At 44.5% G+C, this 23,655-nt stretch overlaps 1 long non-coding RNA gene across 3 annotated transcripts; it reads left to right on the top strand.

Annotated features, from left to right (window-relative positions):
- Window positions 1–670: 670 nt before the first annotated feature.
- On the top strand, window positions 671–23,449 carry LOC144114848 (uncharacterized). 3 transcript variants are annotated; one of them, XR_013311138.1, is made up of 5 exons: window positions 671–802; window positions 2,679–2,955; window positions 9,367–9,615; window positions 21,681–21,828; window positions 23,264–23,449. It is a non-coding gene; the product is annotated as an uncharacterized LOC144114848 (long non-coding RNA). The 3 variants fall into 3 exon arrangements; XR_013311137.1 differs by lacking the exon at window positions 23,264–23,449 and having other exon boundaries at window positions 21,681–22,542; XR_013311139.1 differs by lacking the exons at window positions 671–802; window positions 2,679–2,955; window positions 23,264–23,449 and adding an exon at window positions 5,298–5,383 and having other exon boundaries at window positions 21,681–22,542.
- Window positions 23,450–23,655: the final 206 nt, after the last annotated feature.

Genomic DNA, 23,655 nt, shown 5'->3' with positions numbered 1-23,655 from the left:
CCGCGCCGCTACTAGCAGCGTCACATTCCTCCTGGCGGCATCGGTGCGCAGAGAGGTCACGCTCGGCCGACGGAAAGCGCCGCGCTCTTCCAACGCCTCCTAACTCTTCACACCTTTCCAATCTAGCCACCTTAGCTCCACGTTATCCAAGCCCGGCGTGGAATCGCGTTAATCCTCTGCTAGACAGGAGGCTTTCGGGTAATTCGCCCGTGAGTGGTATCCATCCACTTTCATGCACAGGACGCCCTGACACATATACTCACGCCAATGGGCAGAATGACGGTCACAGTATGGGCTAATAAGTGACGTTGGCAAAATGACGAAACAGAGTGCGGAACAAAGAAATCAATAAACCGATATGTAGGACAATACAAGGTAACTTTTAAATGAAAAAAAAAATGATTATACATTTCAGCTCTGATGTCTCTTCGAAGTGTTTTTGTGCTGTATTGTATCTTTGACGGGGAGGCTAATTACTTCTTTCAAATTAAGCACCCCTCAACGCGTTCTGTTCACGTGTGAATGTGGTTTGGTTAGCGAAATATTTTTTAGATACCGAAACTGAAACTGAATTTATGCCGCCAGAGGGCCAGCAGTACTTTTGATACGACACTTTCGACAGTTCAACGTTCGTCATTTCGTTTCCGTGCTTCTTTCTTCGGTGGCTGTCCATGCAGCCGTCCACGTTATGTCTCTGCGTGTATCAACGGCTGTTTCAAATTGCTTTTTCGAATGCGTTTGCGAAGTGTCGTGGTGAAGCGTATTGTTTTTCTTATGCATATATGACCACAGGAGTACGCAGGTTCGCTAACTGTTGTCAGCGCGCCGCTTCTGCCTGCAAATGTTCTGCTGAGCGTGCGTTGTTCTAGGGCGGGAAAAAGGCCGCCGCCTTCTCAAATTTTAAATTGTTAAAAATAGGAAGCATGGGCAAAGTTATTGCGTGCGCGTGATCATACATTTGGATGCATTCTTAGTGCAGCAGTCTTCGTGTGAAAGTCGGGAGTAATTGAAAACCCGGTGCTGTGATGGTGAGGCGTAGAGGCGCAACTATGCACCTGCCTGGAAAGGTAGTGCACGTTTCAAGGCATGCTTTGCGAAAAGAGCGGCCTGTCGTTTTGCATTACGCCTAGTTGGTCAGAAAAATTGCTACAAACGATTGCTCAGGGCTTTACCCCCAAGTGTAGGACAGTAAAAAGCTGACGCGGAATCATTCCACGTGCTGCTGTTATCTTTATCATGAAAGTAATGTTACAAATAATCGTGCATATGTTGCGCGAGCCACAAAATGAACGCTAATTTTTAAGCTTTCTTGTTTTCTACAGTTTTTTCGCACATGATTTATGCGGCCATGCGCTGTGGGAGCATGGGCAGCAGTGTAATCAAAGTCTGCAGAGACATTTAAGACTGCTTACTCGTGAGAGGGCACAAGCCCGGCCGCAAACTATGTGAATGCAGTCTCCGCGCGCTGGGTCATAATGCAACCTGATGCCACTAAGCTGGCAATTCTACCTCCGCATGGCTCGACGTATCCGCTGCACCCCTTCTCATCTGCGCGCAAACTTCGTGAAGGTAGTGCTGCTGTACCGCGGCCCTACTCCGCCATTAAAGATATGATGCGATAGCTAACGGATTAATGCCCATGTATGCAGAATTCGACTTTCTCTATTTGTAGAGGAGAAAAAAAAATTGCTCATACAGACTGATCATGATAACATCTGTTACATATGGGCTTGTAATGCACACTATTAAAACAGCTACAAATATTGATATAGAAAAATAGAATACTGGCCAAACTGCAAAATGGTTTTAGGCAGAGCAGACATTTGGAGAACAATCTGTTGGTAGTAACGCAGTGTATTGAAATAGCTATGACACAAAACAGGCTGCTATAATTGGCTCTTTTTTTACATGAAAGATGCATATGACAGTGAAAGCCGGAAATTGCTGTGGGACCTTCTAACGGAAGTAGGGCTCGATGCTGATGCAGGGATATTAGAATGCAATAAAAAAGTGCGAAGGGTTAAATGGTATGGAGGAGGTGAACATGCATTGAGAGTTACAACAGGGACACCCCTTATCGCCACTATTCATGATATGTATGGTGCTGAGATGAGAACGGTAATCGAGGTCCCATCACCATTTTTTGTCTATAACGAAATTTTTACATGTGACGGCAAATGTGTTGACACAAAAGAATCATACGTAGTTTTGCAGGAAATGCTTTAATTTATGGGGAAAAAGTCATATCGCCCTATAGGTGGAAAATGGCGATTTTTCAAAATCACTATATAGTTGGGATCTCTGCAGAAAGTAAACTAAAATTTTGTGCAACCTGAATATTTTTTAAATAATTGTATGCAGACTTTCCCAATGGAAGCAATGCAAACATATTTTTTGGCTCTTACAGTTTTACGGTAAAAAAATTGCACACATTGCTGATAAAGTAAGGCATTCCAATAAGGGCAACGTTTACGACAAGGAGTAGGAACCTGAGGTTGAAATTTCTCACTATTAATCCGTTCTTTTAATATCTCTGTTCAAAATTTATACATCTAGAATGGGCCAGTAATTCTTAATTAGTCATTGAAATCGTCTAAAATTTGAAAAAGGCAAATTGATAAGGATGATTCAGGAATGGACACATCGGCACAACGCTCATCATACTCCTCGTATTACAGCAGGCCCTGACTTTCTGGACCACTGTTGCGGCTTCCCGGTTCATCAACACGTGCCAACGATTGCCGAAGCAACTTGCTGGCTTCTGCCTACCTCATCATAGCGGGCCCAGTGCCTGCTGCATCGACGCACGTGCATATGTTCCAGCTCTCCGGCTGTAGCACACTGATGCGGTGGGGCTTATAAAAGCTGACCTTCTGGCCCTGGCCGAACCATTGCTGAGGACAATTCAGGCACGGACACATCGGCACAATGCTCATTGTACTTCTTGTATTACAGGTGTGTAAGACTGTTTACTTGTATTTCTTTAAATGCACAGTTTGTGCCTGGGTCATCCTACGGCAATTGGTGATGATATCTCAAGAAGCCTGAACAATAGGGCCATGGTGTCTGTAGCCTTTGCATTCTCATGCTGCTCCGCAAGAGGTTTACTAACAAAACTAAATTTCTAGACTTATTTTGCTTCTTTTGTTTTGTTAATACATGTTTGTGCTGCATGGAATGGTACTTACTGGACTGAATTTTCTATCCTATACCTTGGGTGGATTTTGATCGTGAGCCACGTGAAACAAATCTGCACTCTATGTAAATGCAAACAAAAACTTGGGAGTCTTCTTAACCACATTCTTAAAGAAGAAAATTTGATAGTATTTAGGTTGCCTCCTACAGTCTTTACATAGATTTCCCGCCAAAACTATGGTTGGAACCAGATCCGTTGCCCTTAAATCACCTTCTAGAATGTCAGAGTACCTTCCATTTGATTATCATATGGGATTATACTAATCTGGCCCACTAATCCACCTTAATTCATTTTCTGGGGTAGCCCTACTTCCGAAATTTTGGGGGTCCTTTAGAAATTTTGGGGCTGGCCCATCATTCAAATTTTTGCCAACTTCAAAAAATTGGGCAATGCCCTTTTATTGGTCCACTGCTGGTCACATAGAGTTGATGACATCATTACCTTCTCAGTCGCATTCATAGATCGCAGGGAGTCTTCATGCCACTACTGGTGCAGTGGCTAAGCGACGTGCCACGGTCCCAGCATGTGGCTGTTTCAAACACAGCCACCAGTGGGCCTTGTGAGACCCGGGTTGCTCTTCCTAAGCTCCTGTAAGGCTCATGTGCAGTGCCACGGTGGGGAGGTGGCAATTGCATTGAATTTATTTCAGTTAAATTCATTGCCACTGCCACGGGGAGCAGGTAGTTCAAAACCCAGTTGCCAGGTTGTGATGGCGTCGCAAGGCCACATGGCTTCTCTCGACCAGTTATTAATTTATCTGCCATGGTGGGCAAGTTATGATGATGTCACAAGGCCATGTGACTTTTCTTGACCAGTCGAGGAATTTCATGACAGAGAAGCTGGAAATTTTTGTGAGACGACAGTCTAAATGCTGTTGCATTATTAAAAGAAAGGTCTGCTCTGGACAGCTTAGCATATTTTCAACAACGGGCTTGTCTCCTATGACTTTAGTCACTTGTCCCGCAGAGCCACTACACTGTTTAATGAATGGATGTTTGAAATGTGTGCATGTCAGGGAAGAAAGGAGCACATGGGCAAATGAAATGCAATTTTATTATCCGGGTCTGCTGTGTACCTTTTCATCAGACTGATTGTACTGTTCACGAGAGATAAATTGGTGTTGGAAGGAATTTGAATATTTATCTTTGAAAAACAACTGTGCGCTCAAGAGACGAAGATGGAGGGAGAACAAACACGACACACCAGCAGCAACTTCCAACTATAACTGAATACAGGCGTGCTTTTATAAGTATCGAGAATCGCGATATCTTGGACCATTGGTGTGGGAAGATAATCTGTGCCTAAGCGCTTCTTTTGTTTTTACTACTCTGCTTCTCACTTTAGCCAGTTTTATAGCTTGTTAAAGTCGTCTAGACACCTCTCTTTTTTTTCTCACCCTTTTGGTATGTTGTTTTTCAAAGATCATGAACCAACTATCAAAAAGTGCTCATCAAAATGTGTTACTCGAATATTTAGCTTTTCACAATGTGGGAGCAAGACTCAGCAAGCTTCGGATAGATTGAAATAATCATTAGGATCTGTCGCGGCTCTTTCAGTCGATGTCCAAGTGGCAGTACAGGAAAACAAAAGATGTTTCATTTTAGTTCAGCAACACATACATGCTTACTCACCACGAATATTGGCAATTAATTTTGCTTGCTAATATTAAATGCATTTGTTTTTCCCAGTTTCATTATCACTGCTTTCCACAAGCCTGCATCAGCGTCAGTCAATCACATGTGTGTGATACCACTGCCTCAACACACTTAATATCTGTACTTTGTGTAAACAAGGGAAAATGCTCCAAGTGGTAAACAAGCCAGAAAGATTGCTAGTGGGGTAAACACATGCTGGCATCATTCTGCAGTAATAAGAGGTAGCGTACTAAAATCGGCTTCTTGTCTTAGCAAGTCTCTGTACACTAGCCTGCATCAAGCGCTTGGCGCGTATGGACAAGATATCATTCCTGCAAACTGATATGCTCGGTACGCATCCACTCATGCAGTATGATTCTACATGGCTTCACCACAAAAGTAACTGTGTTGGACATACTAGAACAGAGAATCATGCACGTGCATTTTGGCCATAATTGCAGTGACAACGGAGAGCCACGCTATGGCTGTGGTGACTGGCCCGCCTGAAGTTCCAAATTCTCTTCCTAAGGAGACCTCAGTGGTGCCGCTACAGGTGATGCAGACACTGTATAGTGATACGTGTAAAAAAACTTTTTCTTTCATTTTTAGGGCTTTTTATGGCTTTATATTGCTTTCCCCCGAAGTCATCATTTCATTGGTCATGTAGACTCTGCAGAGTATTCACAGACGTCACAGCGGCCACCATTTCGTTATCTGTGAAGCACTGCGATAGGCCCTGCACGTGTCTGATGAAATTATTGCCTCCTGCTACTACTGAAGCTGCACCCTGGACCACAAAATGATGCCCGTGACATCACATGAATACTACCCCCTATACCTGCATGTGTTGCCTCTACACATAGAAAGGCCTCTCTTATCCCTTGTTTTTACTTGGTGCTAGATTGGAAACAGTGAGTGCAAGCTGTGATTAATAGCATCTGTGCTTTCTACACTATAGTAGCATACAACTTTAAAAAATAGCCGCTGACCGGTTACAACAATAAATGAAATCAGCTGTTTAATGTTTGACTACAGTTGTGCCTCGTTAATATGACGCCCCGTTAATACGGACGTCTCAAATTGCGGACAATTTTTTGGGGAACAAACTTTTTCAATGCATATATGCCTCACTAATATGGAAACTCTCTGTCCGGACAGTGTTCAGGGCGAAAATGCACAAAGCCCATTGGGGTCCATGTATTTCTGTTGCATTAATAACGACTGCGAGAAAACCAAATCTACCTGCCCCGACCAGATGTTTCCTTTCCTGTATTTTGAAAGCAAGACAGCAGCGAACGGTAGCATGAAAGTGCATGATGGTCTTATTATTTGTTTATTTTTTTTTCTTCTTTCATGTTTCACGAATTGATGTGAAGAGAAGCCGCTTTCAACAGCTGCCAGCGACTAATATGAGTGGTTTATGGGATGCGAAGAGTTCTAGAAGATATACCATTGCTCCATGTAACGCCATCATGTATGTGCATGGCACTGGGGTCTTCAAACTGCGGCGAAATATTTAAAAGGTAATGGCGACCAGAACAATGATCTTCGAACTCCTGAAGTTTCGCCTAATATCCACTTCACTGACTACCACTGTGCTGAGAAACAGAACTTAATTATGAACAGATTTTTTTTATTTCTGATCATTTATTTCTATGATTTGTTATGGACGACACACTTTATAGCAGTTTTGCTGAGGAACCAAAGTGTCAATCTTTATTAACGAGGTACAGCTGTATATGAAATAAGCCAGAGGCATTGGTGACGATGCACTATTTGAACACAAGACTGACAGGGAAGAAACACAGCTTCCTGTCATGTTGTTTCTTCCCTGTAGTCTATCGTGCAACATAATGGATAAAATTAATCTTTTTTAGGTTAAGTGTGTTATGACACCAGCAACTAAAAATGGAGAACTGACTTTTTGATGGTTGTACCAAGATCTTTCAATACTCCAAATGCTCATGAAACTCTCGCTGAAATTTGGTTTGTGGGCAAAAGTGGCCGCTAGGGGCGCCGTCGTCGATCGAGGAGCCATGAGCAGTGGCGCTGGTGCCCTATGGTGGGGTTGCACCAGAAAAACTTAGTTTTGTGCCTGGACTGTAATTCATCTTTAATATTTTATGCAGAATTGATGCGGTGATCCTGTATCTGTTAGAGTTCCGTAATCTTATCCCGCTTGAGGTTTGTATGGAGAAACAATGCTGCTGGCAGTGCAATGGCTCGCTGTTCAGCTGTGATCGTCTGGCTGCTGCTTAGACTTGTCATGCCTAACGGGACATCGAAACATTGCTTAAATGTGCTGTGCACTTATTAACTTACAATATACACATGACTGCAATGCAGTGTGTGATAAGTCAAAGGCCAATGTTCTTGGACAAGGTCAGTTTCGCAGTTCCGCACAGGGGGTTGCTGAAGCGGTGGTCATGGGAACCAGTGGCACTGTAGTTGAGCTTTTCTACATTGTCTGCCAGCGCAGCAGTTTCCTTCGCTGTAGTAATGACAGGCTGGTCAGTTTTTGCTTGAATGGTGCTCTTTGTGATTGCAAAAACTTTTTTGGTGGAATCTGAGCACTTGATGACTTCAAGCGAGTGTTACACATTCCATCCTGCTTTGCACCTGGCTGCATAAGTGGCCAAATAAGCCACCGATCATCATTTTTTCACGGCACCTTGCAATGACAGCCAGATTAAAAGGTGGGAGCAGATATAGTAGTCGGCCTCAAGAACAGCTCTGTTGCAGGTATGAGGTATGTGAGCGTCATTTTGGAGGATGACAATATTATTAAGGATTACAAGCACGTTGTAAATGGGCAATGGACAATGTAATTCCTCCCAGGAGCGTACTGCACGCTACCCGATTTCATCCGTGGATCCTCTTTCCCTGCCTTCCGGAGCGACTCTGTGCAATGCAGGCTTATAAGTCTGGAAATCCTTGCCTAAACCTTGTGTATGTTGTCTTCAAGGGAGCCGTTATTGCGTATGTTGTCTTAAAGTGATCACTCATTCCGTTTCAGTTGATGCCATTTTCCTGCTCGGCTGAGACCAGTACTATGTCTGCCGTGATGCTTGGTAACCCGGTGACTGTGACGGTATTTTCTACGGACTGGCGACATCAACCTATATGCACAATGAAATAACCGGGAATGTGTGCGGAGTTTTCCACTGCAGAAAACTAGCAACGAATCGTCTAATAATGGCAAAGGCTCATGTCAATATGTTAGCTGTGTCATGAATGGCTAGAGCAAGCTGCACAAGCAGCCGTTCAAAACTGCAGCCTCTGTCACCAACCTTGAAAGAATCCTTATGGAAGCAGATGGCTTAAATATTAATGCAGTTGTAATTACAAAATTGACCTACAGGCGATAAGTCGGAAACTGCTCATCAGAGACAACTGCTATGTGGGAGAAAAAAGAGCAAGGTCTTTGCACTGAAGGCAGCACTCTCAGAAGTTACTAACCAAGAATCTGTAAGAGCACTGGTTGATTTCCCAACTTTGCAGTACCTGGCATTCATGCCATCGACATATGGCATGCTAGGCCGTTCAGAACACAGCTCAACACTTGTGCAATGAAACAGTTTTGTCATAACATCTGATTGGTGTGCAGTGTTAGAACCGCCAATAAGAGCTTACTGCCTGGAAAACTAAAGTGCTCAAAAGGCATGACGCATACGCAACACGCAAGAAAGTGAAGCGTGTCTTGTCTAGTACCGCATCTTTCGTTCCAACCTTAGTGCCTTTGCCCTTGTGCCTGCCAAGCAGTATATATTTTTCACCAAGTACCATCACCAGCTAGGCCACATTATTGTTTTGTTTATGCCGGGAAAAAAAAATTTACCTGCAGGTATGTGTGCGGCGCTGCCTTTCTTTCCGGAGGCGTAGCGCACCATGCCTGAGACATGTATAAAAGCGTGACTGCTGCGCCGTTAGTTCCAGCGATGTCCGCAGAAGGCATGATAGCTAGCAGCTGGCTAAGGGAAGCTGCGAAATTGATTGGTCTAAGAATGTTGACAGAGTCTGTGTTAGCAGACAGCTGAATTTGTGTCACTTGCCTGGGTTCAGTGGACCTGACTACTAGTTTAACTGTATGTTGTGCATACTGCGGTGCGCTTATCACTATATGACATGCGTTTTTAATGAAGAGTTTAAAGCATGGCTAATCCTCTGCAAGAAGCTGATGAATGCGTCAAGATGTCGCGCTGTCTGTTGCTGTGCTTGGCGCCACAGCATTCAACTTTCGGAAGCACAGTACATTCGATTCTGCTCCCGATGCTAATGCAGCAGAGGGTATTTTCACTTGTTCATCTTTTGAGCTTATAAATGGCCCATTTTGGCAGGCGCAGCTCTGCCATTTTGCCAGCAGGGTACCGCTATTTCTAAGATGGCAGTGCTATGCTTAGGCACAGCGAACTGCCCCGAACCCTATCGAATAAGGCCATTCTGAACGGTGACGTGCTCAAGTATGCATTACAGCTCTGAATCGTGGGGCACGGCACTATGACCGCCGTGGAGATCTTACTGCTGCGGATTTTGCAGGCCCCGCTCCTATGTGGCTGCTGCTGTTTCCCGGGTTCTGCTATATCTTCGCCATCCGGCGCCGCTGCGTGATCATCGTTCCCGCCTGCTTCTTGGCCATGCCTGGCCGACACCAGTTTTTACACCTGGCAACGTGGATCTTCTGCTAGCTCCGATATCGGCGACGCATATAAGAGCAAGCCTGGAACCACCCATCTCGGGCACAGCACCGTGACCGCCATGGAAATCTTACCGCTGCGGATTTTGCAGGTTAGTGATTTGGAAGGCGCCACCTGTGTGAAGAGCAGCGATTATTGTCTGTTTGCGGTGTCGTGCCCTGGAGAGTGTATTGATGCACTGAAGCGTTTACTTACTTTTTTATGGTATGCTACTCGAATTATCGGGTGACACTGAAAGCAATTCTGGGCCTATGAATGCAACTGAAAGGCAAACTCTGGAAACTCTTTTGCTGACCGTCCAAAGAATTGTAGCTGGCCAAGCTACAATACCTAATGAAATCAAAGAAAGGCAGGATGCTACCGAAAATGAAGTCAAACAGCAGCTGATGCTGAGACTTGCAGCAGTTGAAACACCAACAGCCTCACCCAATAAGCCTGAGTCTTTTTTGGCTGACAATGCCTTTCGAAACATTTCTTCCCAGCTTTCCAACATTTACTCAAGATGTGATGATGCTGAAAACAGGTTGTGTTAAAATAACTTGCTTTTCTTTGGCTTTGACGATGTGGAAGATGCAAACTGGGCAGATTCTGAAGAGCAAATTATCGCGGTTTGTTCAGAGCACCTAGGCTTATCTTTGTCTCCTTCACAATTTGATAGAGTTCATAGACTTGGCAAAATCAAATCTGATAGGCACAGACTGAATATAGCCAAAATAACGTTCTTTAAAGACAAGCAGAACATCCTTTCAAATGGGCACAAATTGAAAGATACTAGTTATGCTATCCGTGAGGATTTTTCTGCTACAACTCGTGAAGCTAGAAGCAAGTTGACAATGTTTGCTAAATCACAATCCATGCCTTATAAACTGACATTTGACAAAATTCGAATGGACAAAAAAAAATTGTGTATGACTGCACCAGTGATTCGGTCACATTAGTCTCGCCATAGCTAGGCAATGCAACCAGCTTGCGCGAGCATCCCCAACCCGCATCATCCACCTGCACCCTGAAGCTGCCCCTTTCATTTTCTAATATCAGAAGCTTAATGCCTAAACGCGATCAGCTCTGTCCCTTTCTTAAAGATAGTGAATCTGATATACTAGTTGCTTTAACAGAGACTTGGTTGCACGCCGGTATCGAAGACAGTAAAATCTTTCCCGACGCCCATGCTTACAATATCTACAGACGTGGTCTCTTGCAGCGCAACTGCTAGCGGGGCTGCCTCGAGCATCGACAAGGCGCTTTGTAGCACTGGCCACTTGCGTCGGTAGCCGCGACAGTTCCACTGCCAAATTTGGGTACTTCTGGGCGACCTGTCCATTGCTAAGCTTGGAGATGCTCTCCTCAACTGTAGCGAGCCGTGCATGTATGGCGGCATTTTCCCCCTTCAGCTGCTGAAGTGCCTCAGTTATTAAACGGAAATTGTTCTGCATTTGGTTCTGGATTTGGTGAACAAAATCCTCTAGTTTGCTATCCCTTTGCTTTGCAAAAGTTTTTAAATTTCTGTCCATTTTGGCTCCTAGTTTGTTTAGCTTTTCGTCCGCAGTCAGGTCTGAGTTGCTCTCTTCCCTGATTCTGCGCTTGGATGGGGGCGGGACGGCATCCTCGACCACCATGTCACTTTTGCTCTCCTGGCTGTTATTTAGTGCGGTTTGTGCTTTAGGTGCTACCAGGGATGGTGTACCTGTTTGGAGAGTGCTGACAACTGCCGTTGGCTTAGCCTCTGCCGTAGTTAGGGCCGTTTTTAGATTTTTTACCTCCCTCTTAAGACTGGAGATCGTATCACTCATGTTTTTAACGATATTCGTTAGTTTTTCTATTTCCTCATCTTTCTCATCTTTCTTATTATTGTTGCCATCGCTCTGGGAGACCCTGCTCGCGAAACTCACCCTTTTGCTTTCGCCGCCCCAGGCCGTTGATCCTCCCCGGGTCCGGCTGGAGGTCCGGTCTCTCGAGCTCGAACGTCCCCTGGATCTGCTTCTTCCTCTGGAGGCGCTCCGTCCCCGAGAAGTTTGTCGTTGTTTTCCTCCCAGCCTCGGAAAGAAGTTGTCTCGAGCTGTATAGCCGCTCGCCTCGGCGGCTCTGGTGCACCCGTGACTGTTGCGATCGGTCACTGGCTCCTGTCGTGGCCTCCTCTTCTCTCATTTTCTTCTCCCAGTATCTTTTCTTGGCTTCATATGGTGTACGGTGTATTAGCTTGCATTTGCTGTCTCCGAGTATGTGGTCTCTGCCGCAGAGTTGGCATTTCGGCGTGCAGGAGTGGTTTACGGGAGGGTTCTCCTGCCCGCAGCCACGGCATTTGACGTTTTTTGGGTCCGGACATACGTCGATCCTGTGACCGAGTCAGCCACAGGCCATGCAGACTTCATATTTCTTCTGGTATAGGTAGCATCTCGGTGAGGCCCATCCTAGGATGACTGTCCTTGGTACTCTGCTTTCTTTGAAAAGAATTAGTATTGACGTGGAGTCCTTTCTAATCTTCTGGCCCCGATGATTTCGGGGTTCGCCTTGTGTCTTAGCATTCTCATGATGTCTTCTTGCGTGAACTCTCCATCGACGCCGTGTACCACGCCCTTGCCGCAGTCATCTGGCGTGGCCACGTAGGCGAAAACCGCGATTTCTTCTTCTCCAAGTTTGATTCGGCTCATGCTGGCGTATTTCAGTTTTCTCTCTCCGCTCGTGGTGGCGATGAGGATTGAATGTTGTTTCGTGTTGGGAATGACAACGTCTTCCTCGCCTACTTCGTTACTATTTATACCCGCTGACGTTATGATGACTTTGGTCAGTTATGCGATTCCGCGTTTGAGGAGCTTGTCGAGTCCTCCGCTAGGGCGGATGATGATCTTGTCAGCTCCCTCTGGTATTCTAGTCTCTTGTTTTTCGACTGACATGGCCGCCAATCTTCTCCCAGCTTGCTTGAGCCTGTATTCTCGGTCTCAATTTCTTTCTTGGTCTTCTCTAGTGGAACATATTTCTTTTCCTTGCATTGGAACCATTGGCCTGGTACGGTGAACTCTTGCGGGTCCACTGCGCAGCCCTCGACCACTTGCTTGCATGGTTGCGTAGATTCAAATTTTCGCGGACGGGTGACTTGCTGCTCTTCCCACTAGGGGTGCCACTGCGTCGCGCAGCTGCACCTTTCCGCCGCGGGTGTCGCTGCTGCTCCCGCGCCGCACCTGCCGGAGCCTCGCGCCCGAGTTGGCGCCAAGGTTAGGCTTAGCTCTGGCCTCGAAGTAAATGCGTGATTTCTTGGAAATGCGGACTCACTTTTCGGAAAACTTGGTATCCTCGTGGGCCTGGTGACTTCCGACGTTCGATTATGCAAACAATCTCTGGTAGATGGGCGAGATTTCTTCGGATATCAGCATCGAAACACGGAGCCGTGCGGAGACACGTCTGACCATGCGAGCGCTGGCAGCGCCTCCCGAGTAGTTCGAGAACGAATTATTCAAAGCGTTTGCTGCTGTAGAGGCATCTGATGCGATACAGTCTCGCTTTTTTAATGATCAGGAACGTGGATTGTGCTTGGTTAAATATCATGGGAGCCTTTCGAACAAACTGGGCAGAGCGCCAGGCTTTAGCTTGAGCAGCTTTCATCGCAGCAACACGACATCCCCATTCACTACAAACTCGTGCCCATTGATGTTCGTGGGATTGCAATGTTTCTCAAAAACACACACGTTTCGCAAATCAGGATAGAAGTTGAAACTGCCAATTTCTTTTTTGAGGGATCGCGCATCTCCACGTCTCTCTCAGTTCGGCATCAGAGCAGAAACATTTTGTCGCCATTGCTCCTGTATCCGGAGCGGCAGCCAGTCACAGAAGGTAAAGGCATCATTCACAGACAGCATTCGATGGTCCACAAAAGGTGTGCATTCAAGTACTTCGACACTGTAAATGCCTCAACAAGAAAATAACACACCAAAAATCGTCACTTTCTATTCAGCTAGGTAGCCACCCGCTCTGCTGCTTACCAAAACATGCTCCTCGATCGACATTAGCGCTGCTGTGCTGCCACTTTGGGCAGTGCACCAAGCTGTTCCATTAGATTTATGGAGAAGTTTCATGACCATAAAGCGCTATTGAAGGACTCTGGCTCTACTGAGGCAGTTTCAAAAATGCATGCAAGCATTCTCCTTCGTAATCAAATCTAATCAATATTCACCACATGCTACATTGCTGAACTAGAAAAGCTTGGTACTTTATTGAATTACAAAACAGTGGCAGAGTGCTACACCTAGTGCTTAGGTGCACTTTGATAGTTTAGCTGATAACCTGTTTAGTGTTCTTGTCAATGCAGTTACCAATTGTGCTGAAAGCTGAAGGAATGATTTTTCACTCTCTGCTGAGGTATGCCAAACTGTGTTTGTCACAGCTTTTGTGTTGCTTTGGGACATTAAACTGTACAGTTTACAAAGGGCGACTTTGAGGGGTTTTCGAGATTCATGTATTCTGATGCTTTTAGTGTAGGTATTCCTCTGCATCCTGATCATTTGTGCCAAGCTTGGCAGCTGTGTGGGAATTCATTCTTGTGCAAATCGATTTTAGAGTTTTCTATTTCCATGGCCTCAGTTCAGACGATTTCTGCGAGTAACAGTGCATTTGCAATGTCGCGAACGTAAATCACATGTTACTGCCCACTACACATCAAGATCAAACTTTTAGGCTAGTATAAGGTTGTCTGAAGAATTTTATGAATGCTGTCGTCATTTCAGCCATTCAACGTTTTTCCAATAATGTCTGTGAGGTCACCGCTGTGTCAAGTGGAGGATTGTCCCTGGCCATGAACCTAAGTTTTGCTTTTGGTTTGCTGTTTATTTCTTTTAAAATAGTTCTTATTGGTATTTCGAAATTCGGTTTCTTATGCCAAAGAGGTAGCCTTTAGGAATGTGTTTTGATAAGTAACTCAAAGCATTGAAAAAACCTCCAGAGTTGCCCTGTAAACATGCTTAGTGTGCTTTCATGAGAATCCGCTTTTGCTCGAACCCCTGCCTTCTGTACATATAACTGGAAGGCTCTAAGCGCATTTTTATGCACAAACATGCCCCCTCCTTTATATGAGTGATAGGTTTGTTTGGGCTCGTAAGCTTTTATCGGGTGCCAGAGACATTTCTTCTGATTTAATTGGTCATCTTTCCAATTTGGCAAATATCTTATGAGTGTGTAATGGCATCCTTTTTTAATTTGTTTGTATATAATGTAGGGAAACGCCTGTTAATATTTTGTAAATTACCTATTACATTTTCCGGTAATAAAATTAGCATATCTACAGCAATTTGTTTCTACATTCACTCCAAGCAGCCACTTAGCTTGAGCATGAGCTGAAGTTCAACGAAGGGTCCCTGAAAAGCAGTTCAGAAAGTGACTGTGAAATGCATGCATTGTGTAGAGTAAATGTCACTTGGTGTGCATGCCGCCTACAAGTCCTCAGAAGTGAGCCAATAATTTGCACATTTTTTTTTTCAAATTCCCGCTTTTGCGCCTAAGAGCTACCTGCAGTGCCAGGCTTTCACTTGAATCCCTGCACGCTACATGATGCAGTGCACGTGACATCAGGAATAATGAGCTGTCATTGGCTTGCATAAACACTCAGCACGGAAGGCGAGGTGAATGGCCAGCTAGAAATTGTGGTATCTCCCTTTCCATACCCTCCTGTATTGTACAGACATGGCAGGAGAGTGAGCGGCAAAAAAAAAAAAAGTCAAGTAAACAACTGAGGCTGTTCGCCTGTGTAACGGTTTCATAGACAGAGTGGGGTGCTAAACTGTATCTTTATTTTTTCTCGCTCTGTTTGCTGTATGAGTTGAAAGGGAAAATGCGAAGGCTGTTTTTAATCATAGTTATCTCTGGTGCTTGATGCGCTGGGCTAAAAATTTTTGTGCAAAGGTGATCGGTGATGCAATACCTATCGGTATTTTTTTTTATCTTGGTACTTGGTAGACACTGTTTAAGTTTCCCTTTGACGTGTGAAGAACACATTAGCTAGATGCATAAGAATAAGCCTGAAAAATTTCCTGCTCTAGCAGGTTCTCGCATAACGTGAATGAATATGCATTGAAATTGGTGCATGAGCCGTCTTGACACCAAACACTCTTCATTAAGTATTCCAGTAGTACCAAACTTCTTGAAAGGAGCCTGCACATGTGTGCTAGAACCATCAGAGACCCTTTGCTGCTGGCATCTACTTCTTGTCATATTGCAGTGAGTATATTTGGTAGAGCGGGAAGAATATTAATGATAACGTCAGAGTGCTCAGTGTGTCATGGTTGTACATCTGCATAAGGTGATTTTCCTTTTTATGCCTGGCTGTAATTTTTAGCACTTAGTAGGTTGGGCTGCTTTGAAGATTTGCTCAGGTACTGTCACATAAAAGCCACCTTTCTGCGTGTGATAAAGCAGTACAATGAAGCATTTAAAACTTGCTTTGGAATGTATTTAGGAAAGTGAATGTTTTGTACCTGTTGATGAAACATGGGAAAAACATAACACAGACAGACAGACTGAGAACAAGATGGGATAAGTGAAGTGCTCAAAACGGAATGCTTGTTGGAAACATCCTTCTCAGGGAATGACTGCACATGCCGAGAAGCTTCCTTAAGAGCAGGAATGTGATATGATTGATACCTACGTATCACACAGCACATTTCACAAGTAAACAGATAACCTACTGAAAAACTCAACAATAGTCCCTATTCATCATAAGAAAAGCTCAAAATAACTTGAAGCAGCAGAAATTGCCAGCACTTGAGAAGCATAATCTTTTTTCTTTTGCATGAAACGCAGCAGTGGGTGGGCAGGTAAACTCTGAAGGTTAAAATCAGAGGAATGTTTCTTGAGGCTTGTAGGTGGGGTCCTCATTGCAGGGCTCCACTGGCTTGAGCTGTCAGGTGGACCTGTTTTATGAGGGCTCTTTGGTCCTCGGTACGATCGCTCGTCAGCATCACCTCCCAATGCTCAAATGACGTGTACTGCGTCTGTGAGTGGTTCGGTTTCGCCCCGCATCCCCACAAAATATGGAAGAGTGTTGGGCGCGCCTGGCACCATGGCCATGTGTCAGGGTATAGTGTTGGGTGCATGAGGTGAAGTTTGTGGAAATTAGGGGCAGTGTTCGTTTGGATCTGATGCCAGGAGATAGCATCCTGGGTGTCTAATTTTTTGTGAGGAGGAGGGTATTATACACTGATATACATGCGGCTTCCTGGCTTCTGCATTATTGATGTATCAAGAATTTTGCCGGTAAACTTTAGCTTGTCCAGTGACTGCAATACTTTTCTGCTGTGGACAACAATCATACATTTTGCTGCATGGTGTCTTACACTGGTTTTAGAGGCAATGACTGGTTTTTCTTGTGTAAACACATCAACTGTTCAGGGATTGTGAATTATGGCTTTTGTGCAGACAACATGCAAATGTGTTTCATTCTGTGCAAAGACAGCTAGGACTGTGGTGTATTGTGTGGTGTACACTGGTATTGCAGAGCACAGTGGCATTTTCCTTTTTTACGTCCATTGGAATGCAGCCAGCGCGCATGGAATTTGATCCCATGGTCTTGGGTTTTAACAGCTGATATCTAAAGCCACTGCAATGGATCATAGACATGTTTCATGTCTTCCTCATTTGTAATGTGCACAGAGGCTGAGGTGCTTGCAGGGTGTCTAAAACTGAAATTTCATCCCATACTGTTTAGCAGCTGTGGTACTGGTGGGTTTCGATGAGGTGTCGGGACAGTATCTTTGACAGGCAGTGCCCAGTTTCTGCGAGCAGCTATACAGGGAAACGTCCCAGCTGAAAAAGTCCATTTGTTCCAATTGGAATTCCAGCTAATATTTAGTGGAACCAATTGGAGTTACTGGGTTCCAATTGGCGACAGCTTGTCCAACTGGTCTTGAGAAGTCGCATTAACTGGAACCAATTAGAGTTACTGGGTTCTAATTGGTAGCAGCTTGTCCAACTGGTCATGCCAATTGGCAATAACTGGAACCAATTGGAGTTACTGGGTTCCACTTGGCTGCAGCTTGTCCAACTTTATAAATCCAATTGGTTCATGAGATTTCAATTGGACATTGCAATGGGCTGCACCGGTTTCAGGTGGCCGGTGTCACAGCTACATGTTGCATATTATTGACATACAGCAGTGAACTAAAGAGGTTTTTGCTGAAAAGATATTAGCAGCTTTACCTGCTGAATTGTTTTCATCATTTCCACTACCACCGCAGGTGTGAGTAAATGAAATAATTTTGCTCAATGGACAAGCGTCACTGGCTCCAGCAGGAGGAAGCAAAAGTGTGTTCTGTGGATATATACTGAGCTTATGTTGCTTGTGTGCAATGCTTTTGTGATGGTTGTTTAGCTTCACTTCCCTAACAGTGTGCAATTCTCATAATATCAGTTTCCCTGTAAAATGTTGGCACAAGGTAGAATGTTCCCCAATGGTCCTGGGAGAAAATTTATTGGTTTCGGTTGGAACCAATTGTTTTTTGATGCCACTGAAACCAGTTGGAACCAATTGGAAGCACGTCCAATTGGTTTCCGAAAACCTAACTGTTCCCAAATGGAAAAATTCCAGTTGGAACCAATGAACTTATTCAGCTGTGGTGTGCTTGTGCAATTCTCAAGAAAGCAAGTTTCCTTGTATTAGTGCTCATGGTGGTTCTAGAGTGCCTGTTAAAGGAGCACAGATTATGCTCATTGTTACCAGTGCATTGAAAAAAATAAAGAAAGGTTATGGTTTTCCTTATGCCCACTGACTCTCTCCCCATTAATTATGGTGGCAGAAAAGCCTGGATCAGCACATCGTTTTCAGGGCGCCCTGCAAGCTGTGTAGCCCCAGTGCCTTTACAATTGAAATACAGCGGCGAAACCTTTTTACAATGTAAAGAATGTTCTGTGTGCATTGGCTGTGGTTGCTTTGCGGGTTGCGTTGCCCAATTCGAGCCATAGAACACATTAAAAGTGCCAAGGAGAAGTTGGCCAGGGAAATTTTTGAGCTGGCACTAATGCAACAGGTAAGAGGTGACATAGGCATGAATGCTGTATCTGCTGCCCTTTAGAAAGAGTTCATTCTACTCAACTCATAATTTTTATTGCTTTGCATCAGTTTTTTGGAAGTCGGGTTTCCTTCACATTATTTCAAATTTTCCTCAACATAAAGTGAATTTTTTTGTTGTCTTTTTTGCTTTGATGTCCTAATCATATGTTCCACTAGACCTTTAGCTTTTGTTACTGTGGCTTTTCTGCTGCTATAGAAGCTTCTGGCAGGTCAGCCAATATTACAAACTGTGTGGGTGCAACTGTGCAATATTGTAAGTTTACGATGTATTTTGTTGCTGTGCTCCACTGAATAAAGTTTAAATGCCCATTTCTTGTGTGCTGTTTTGAAGGAACCTTAATAAAATAATGGAAGCCTGGCATAGTCCATCGGCGTTCTGTAGAGAAACTTCGTGTCAGGCAAGAGGTCATGACGTCACACGTGGAGGTGTGGAATTGAAATTGATTGAAACATTAAATACAGTGTCATTCAAGCATTGCCACATGTCTCAAATGCCATTATAGCATGTAAGTCTACAAAGGAGCGTAATTGGGCTGAAAAGAAAATTGGAATAATTAGTTGGGAATCGAACCCCTGACCGACAGGTTGAAAATCAGATACGCTACCCCTAGGCCATGAATTCACATTTGTACTGCTTGGTTAAAAGAGGCCTTTACATGTATGTAGTGTGGTCTTTCACATAATGCGGAAACAAGTTGCACGTCTCCATGGGCAAGAGGAACCATTGACACGACCCATTAACTTGCTGGAAGCATTTTGTAAGCGGTTTGAAAGCACGCACTACATCTACAACAAACATGCCGGGGACACCTGCTTCCAGCAAGCAAACGCCAACTAGCCCAACTTAATGTTTTAACGAGTTTGACCCATTAATGTTTCACATCATGTCCTTCAAGGCGGAAGAAAGCGAAGCGTGACTACTGCAAAACAGCCTTTTATCCTGGGCCTCGCGCTAACAACACGGTGCCTTAATTACCTTTAGCAACATGCCATACATCAAACCAATGCTTGATGCCTGGCTTCTCCACCCGGCAGAAAAGCCTGACACTGGGATGTCTGTATGAAAATGGACAACAATAACAAGCAAGGCACTGCAATTGCTGAGAAAAATATTTGTCTGCAGAAGCAGCACAACAACAGGACTTATGCATATCCCAGTCAGAGTGCCATTTTGAAACCCCCTTAACTGATGGTCTATCAACCCAAAGGCCTATTTGACGCTGCTACATGGGCAGCTGTAATGGCCACTGAATGAACAGAGGAGCGGAGAACTGTGGTGAGATTTGAAAGGCCTTTGAGCAGTGGTGGGAACCCACAGCCAGGCTCAAATGAATGAATTCATAGTATTAAAAGCAGTGAAATTTTACTGCAGTTAAAAAATACAGCTTATTTTGCAGAGAAAAAAATTGGGCACCCACAAAACACTGCAGCTAACATAAGGTCATTGTTTCCAGGCATATAAAAACATCCAAATTGGCTTGCTCGAAATTGCATAAATACTACTACAGCTCGCTGAAAGCAGTTCTCATCTTTGGAAAAATTCTTGCTGTAAAATTAAAAATTTCAGTTTCAGCCTTTTCAAGGTAAAAAATTTCCATGCTGATTGTTTGGAAGCCAACAAATATTGGTGGTGACAGTGGTGCTACAGCAGCTTTGTGGGGAAAAATGGAATCTTCCAGCAGTGTTCGAGCTTGTGTGGCAGCGGTACAATTTTTTACAGCTCAGTGGCTATTGACAATCTTGGTGGCAGGCTCTGGGCGAGAACTGATTGACTTCGTGCAGGGCCTCTAGTGCATCATCCCACCAGCTATGGCAAGCAGACAAGCTGCTTCACAGATGACACTGGCGATCATCGACTGTGCAACTGCAATATTCCACACCCAGCATGGCTTGCTGGTTTCTGCGCAGCTTCGTCACTGCCATGTGGCCATCGCGTCTGAACTCACTGGCCAGTTGGAAGTGCCCATGTGACAGGGGTATTAGCAAAACATGACACATCGCCTTTTCATGCCTTAGCAATGTACAGAACCCGGGAGTGTTACCTGTGGTCAGAGAACATACGGTGACACCTGCATTCTCAAGGGTCTCCAGGCACTTTCTGAGCCCTTCCTTTTCCATCTCCACACTGTTTGGCACTGCACGTGACTGTGAAAGAAACAAAAAATTAAAACATGCTGATTCATTGAGCAGCTTCTTTCATTCCTTACAATTATCAGCTCAGCTGTGTCCATTACTTCCAACTAACCCTGTCCAGTGCCAGCTGCGGCTTGCGAATTTCCCCATGTCACCTGCTTCTTTGACTCTGTTTCACCCTGCTGTGTTTGTCTCCTCTTGGAATCCTGTTCGTTATGCTAACGGACTGTCAGTTATCTGTTCTCTACCATTTCCTCCTCTTCATCTCGGCTTCATTTGTGGAATATTAGTAAGGTGCGGTTTTACTTGAGGGGTCTTTCAAGTGCCCTATAGTTATATAACTTCCATGGTGGCTTCCTTCTTGTGTGCCTGGTGAATAGTTGCTACTTAACCAAGACAGATGTATTTTCTACTTCTGATACCTCGCTACTTACTTTAAACTGTCTTTCCCTTTCACTTTCAGTCGTACCATTGCCCTTGACATGTTCACGTCCTCTGTTGCGCACTGCAGTACCTCCCCTGAATTACGTACAGAGCACTGTCATTAGCAAATCAAAGGTTGCCAGGGTGCTGTTCATTAGCTTTTATAACAAGTTTTCATTCCTCATGTAAACATGCAGTGAGCAGTGCAAGAATTTTGTCAGCGTGTATGTTTCTGATTACTGTTTGAACTTTTCGTGTAAAGGAGCATGATTACTGTGCAGTCTGTAGGCCTCTTCTGAAACCTTTACATATGCCTCTTTTATTTCCTTGTTATGCATAGCTTGCATGACTGCTGATATTTTAACTGAATGGAATGCATTTTTCTAATGTAGCCCAAATTCTTCTTTGCGGTGGCAGTGGAATTTAAACCAAGGGCCTTTTACAAACAAGCCAGGTGATCAATCTTTGTGTCAACATTGTGACATGATTGCATTGCTCTTTGCTCGCAGGTATGAAAACTCGCCTCTTTAACCACAACTTGTTCCGTGCAGACAATTTTGCTGACTTTCACGGCGAGCAGGCTGTACGTCAGGTATTTGGCGCTGCACCCTGGTGAGTCACAGCGACCGTCACCAGCCAGTTCAAGTTGTACGCCTTGCAGTTCTTCTGCCAGCGTTGCCTGCTGCTCCTGAAAAAACTGTATGCAAGACAACACATACTTTTCATTTCGTTCCTCAATCAATAAACAGCTCACTTGTGGGACATACATGAGCCCCATATTTCAGTACATGATATAGACTCCATATTTTAGAGTTTCACAGTCATGGCTAAGGCCCCTGGTTTGTTGGAATTCCATGAAAAATCACAGACATGCATTTTTGTAGAATTTGTTAGCAGCCACATTCTCTGTTTAGTGCTATTGTTTTGACAGTAGACCAGCGGGAATGGCAGTACGATAAAAAAAAATCACTGATTTATCTTATTAAGGCGATAGCCTTTAATGGTTCAAACTCGCGTCCGCCCATTGCATTTTATGTCACGTGACCTTGTGATGTCACGGCTGGCCAACCATAGCCGAGAGCCCCCAAAAATGCAGATGGCACGCTACTAAAGAGGTGATTATTAAGATGCGCATGCCACAATAGAGGGAAGTGAAGCCTGCAATACATATAAGACATGCAGCCGCCGCTGATGCGGCAGCAGTGGACATCACTGCCTTGCTGCCGCTACTCGGTTTTGAAAGCTGCCCACTCTGGCGCCTGTTTGCCCTTTCTTCTCCTACTCTGCTCAACTCATTTAGTGCCTTCTCTTTCGCAGCGACCCACACTACCTTCTTTCTTCATCCATAGCCGCCTTTTCTGCACTTGCGCATGGTCCATTGCCCCAAGGCCGGCAAAAAGCTCCTTTCAAGCCTCATGACGAAGGTCACTTTAGCTACCATGAAAAGCTTGAAAACAACTCGCACTGTAGTATGTATTCTGCAGCATTATTTGATACTTCCCGCAGAAAATCACAATTCTTTGTTCTCAGTTAGGAGAATTTTCAATTTGCTACCGGAGAAAGTTAGGGGCCTTAGTCATGGCTATATTCTGGTAAATAATGCTTGAAAAGGCAGCTGTAAGGAGCAATAAATGCGATATCTTTTCTAACTTCCGTGCCAAATTGTGAATCATTAAATCATGCAAAGAAAACATGTTTTCGCATTGATGCAACAATAAAAGAAGGACGTATCAAATCTCAAAACAGTGTACAGCATCAGAATCTGACAGCCACAAGCCAAGGTTCATAGTGCCAGCTCCAACGCGTATTTTGATTTGAAAAATGGTCTGCCATACTAACTTTAATAGATAAATAGCACCTGCCCATGTGAAGCTTCACTTGCAGCTATACACAGTCATGCATCCTTAGAACTGTACGATACTACTTGCATCGAATTCCTTCCAGAAAACAAATTAACTAGGCCTGCATCATTACTGACTGATTTATTGCTTTTGTATGTTTTCTTTCTCTGATGAAACTGGTGCTTGTGCCGGGCTATGAAGTTGCACACAGCTTGGTACAGCATGCAGCCGTTACCTTCTTTACAGCGGGCAGCAAGTAGGCCCGCTGATAATTGTAGAATTTTCTCTCGCAGATGGTCTGCACATTAATGGACCTCAAACAATGCAGTGATGCAGTCACCGGGCATCTGGAGAACAATATCGCCGCAGCCAGTAGAAGGATGCCGGCTGCCGTATCACCCACATGTGGCTGGCTCTCCCAGGTGTAACTATGGCCTAGTGCACACACAGCCTGCACCGTGAGCAGTGTGCCCTCCACAGTGAAGTGACTGCGGCAGGGATGGCAGCAGGTGCCCACTCGCTCTCACAGGCACCTCTCAAATACAATGGTCTTTCACTCACCTTGAACAGGTGCATCTGCATGTGAACTGAAAATAAATAGCATTCCACTGCATTTCAGTTGCCATGCACTCATGCATTTTTTTCATTGCAATACAAAAGATTGGACCTTTCACTGAGCTGCCCT

This window comes from Amblyomma americanum, chromosome 1, assembly GCF_052857255.1.
Source record: "Amblyomma americanum isolate KBUSLIRL-KWMA chromosome 1, ASM5285725v1, whole genome shotgun sequence".
Lineage (NCBI taxonomy): Eukaryota > Metazoa > Arthropoda > Arachnida > Ixodida > Ixodidae > Amblyomma > Amblyomma americanum.
This window is presented reverse-complemented; position numbering and strand designations above follow the sequence as displayed.